Source organism: Ascaphus truei, chromosome 3 (genome assembly GCF_040206685.1).
Source record: "Ascaphus truei isolate aAscTru1 chromosome 3, aAscTru1.hap1, whole genome shotgun sequence".
In the NCBI taxonomy this organism is placed as follows: domain Eukaryota; kingdom Metazoa; phylum Chordata; class Amphibia; order Anura; family Ascaphidae; genus Ascaphus; species Ascaphus truei.
Window position 1 is genome coordinate 419,472,493 of NC_134485.1, and position 3,377 is coordinate 419,475,869.

The window sequence follows — 3,377 nt, forward strand, 5'->3', positions numbered from 1 at the left end:
TTTCTTTGTCATAGTGGGTTATTTGTACTAAGTGAGGGTAAGCCCCAAGCCATCTTATGGGCCATTCACTTTAATTAACCATAACGTGTCTTATGGCCCAACACCCTGTAGTAAATATGGCCTAAAATACCCTTTTTTTCTGTCTGGTTTCTATATTTCTCTCAAACACACATACAGTACACATAATTAGAAGTTTGATCAATCAGACCAGATTTATTCTGCACAGAAAGCCAACAGTGGCCCCAATTACATTTTTTGCAATTTGGGGAACAAAATTATACTTTAATATCTCAATGATATTCCATAAAATAGTTTTTTTTTTTTACAGAAAATGGAAACATACCCTCCTGTCACTAATTTCTACTCATTTTGTATTCAATACCCAACACTTTATTTTGAAACATGGATGGGCTATTTCAACGTACATTCTGCAACAATCGGCTGTACCACAAATCCATCGGAAGCCAAGATTCATTACTTCTTAGTGAGAGTTATTATGGAACCTTAATTCCCATTGTGTCGCCAATAGTCTTGAAATGAAAGTATATTTCAGCCCAAGGCTATTCTCACACTGCTGTAAGAGGTGATTCTTTTAGAGCTTCCACCATCGATACACCATTGAATCCTTTGGAGCCATTGCAGGGCAATGTTGGTTACCTCTTCATTAATAATAATAATAGCACGTTCTTGTATAGCGCTGCTTGTTATATGTAGCGCTTTACAGAGACATTTTGCAGGCACAGGTCCCTGCCACGTAGAGCTTGCAAGCTATGTTTTTTTTGGTGCCTGTGGCACTGAGGCAAAGTGTCTTGCCTAAGGTCACAAGGAGCCGACACCAGGAATTGAACCAGGTTCCCCTGCTTCAAACTTGGTGCCAGTCAGTGTCTTTACTCACTGAGCCGTTCCTTCTCCATAGGGGACGGCATACAAACCATGATCTGTTAGTAACATTGCCAGAGAATTGGTGTGACACACTTATTTTCAACCCACAAGGCCACAGCAGTTGGCTTTCTCCTGGTCAGGTGCCTTGTACTTTCTGTCTATAGTTAGTTGGGCCTGGCATACAAATTGAGCAGTTCTCTCAAACAAAAAAAGAGAACTTTGTGGCTGTTGTCCTGTATAAAAATAACTTATTTTAAAGGTGCAATCCATCCGAAAAATAGTTTATGAAAGACACAGGAAAGTATTTTTAAAAAAAAAGCTTTTATTTCACCTTAAAAATCTTTAGTCCGTTTATAAATACTTGTGGTTTGGATCGTTACATGACAAAACGATCAGTGCCGATGAGAGGAAACTGGAACCATTTCTCGTCATGGGAAAAATACGAAAACGTACAGTACGGGGTCCAAAAGAAAGTGAGGAATTGCTGTAGAGTGCATAAAAAAGGTTAGATCATCATAGCATTGGGGATTGGACCTTTAAAATAATTGTCAGATGCCGTATAGACAAAAGTAATAGACAGCACTCACTCAAAGTTGATAAATATACACAAAGCGGGGTGCCACGGACTAGAGAGGGCCCAATCCCTCTCAAACACAATAAAGTACTGAAGAAAACCCAGCACACCCTAATAATAGATACAAAGTCACTGGTATATAACCAATTTGAAAATGTAATCAGTGCACAAATAAGTCAAACAACTGACAACGCCACACTAGGAGAACAGATAACATATAGGTAGGGCCATACGTGGGATGTACAGGAGGATAAGGGATAAAGGAAAAGTAGGATGGGACAACAAAGGGAAGGTGAGGTGAATGGTGGAAGGGGAACAAAGAAAACAAAAAAAGTGGGTCACAACGGGGGAGTATAGGGGGGCAACGTTTCGGGACTTGTCCCTTCGTCAGGCCCGTTCCCCTCAGTCCCAAGGGGACAAGAGGGTACTTCCCTAGCCCCAGAACCCACAACAACAGAACTGACCCTAAGTAAAAACAATAGAAGACCCTCCACAAATTCTAAGTAATATTCTAATTAAATACACATACAATATCCCTAAACTAATTGGCAAAATAAATCCACAGTTTAACTTTTGTATAGATATATTCAGGGACAAACTACATGCAAACAGCTACAATGTATTGGTGAACTAGCAACAACTGAGAACACCAGAGAACAGCAAAGAGAGGAGGCAAATCAGGAGTAATGCAAACCAAACAGTCCTTAGTTAATAGGACACACGAACCACGAGCCTGCTCCTCACTCTGGTGTTCACTAATACATTGTAGCTGTTTGCATGTAGTTTGTCCCGAAACGTTGCCCCCCTATACTCCCCCGTTGTGACCCACTTTTTTTGTTTTCTTTGTTCCCCTTACCCCATTCACCTCACCTTCCCTTCGTTGTCCCATCCTACTTTTCCTTTATCCTTTATCCTCCTGTACATCCCACGTATGGCCCTACCTATATGTTATCTGTTCTCCTAGTGTGGCGTTGTCAGTTGTTTGACTTATTTGTGCACTGATTAAATTTTCAAATTGGTTATATACCAGTGACTTTGTATCTATTATTAGGGTGTGCTGGATTTTCTTCAGTACTTTATTGTCAGATGCCATTCCTGTGGAATCTTATTTGTTAGTTTTTAGCGCCTGTGTTTGCAGCTGATTGTGACATCCGTAGAGCTCTACACGTTTATCACTGACATCACTGAATACAATCTTGGCTGCCATCGGGGCCTGCAGTACAATGTGTCGCAGAGGACAGGCTAACTGATGTCTTCATAAAGTACTGGCTGTTTTATTAAAGTTATTTTTTTTAAAATGAATGTTAAACACGTTAATTATAAAATGGGATGGCAGAACATGAATAAGCTAACGAGCTTAATGTGTAAGGGACAGCCCTGCAGCACACGCGGATCTCCAAGAAAAGCAGAATAAGAACCATGACATTAGACCTGGTTATTGGGGGATTGGAACTCCCGCTGAAATCTTTCAATGGGAAACATTAAAAGGTCAAACGTGCTGTTTTTATTACTCTGTGTTCATGAGCTCATTGGCGCCACAGCAACACGAGCGTTGCGTTCATCGCTGGCAGATCGGACTCCCTGCCCTCCAGGCCAGTGGGGCTCAACTCCAGTCCTCAAGACGCCAGTCACTCCCCTCAACAGTGTGTATAGAAAAAAACCTTATCAAACGTGGCGCTCTGTATATCAAAGTGAGGTGAGTAAATACAACAATAAAGTGTAAAATCAACTTATTAAAAAATATTAGTGATACTCATACAAACACATATAACGAATGCCGCTGTAACCCGGTGTAGGACTGCTCTCTCAGTCCTCGTGACAAATGGAAAGGTGAGGATCATCAGGAAGCGCAAACATGTGAAAACAAAACACAAAGTCTGATAGTGCAGTATAGTAATAATAAATGGCGTGGGTGATATAT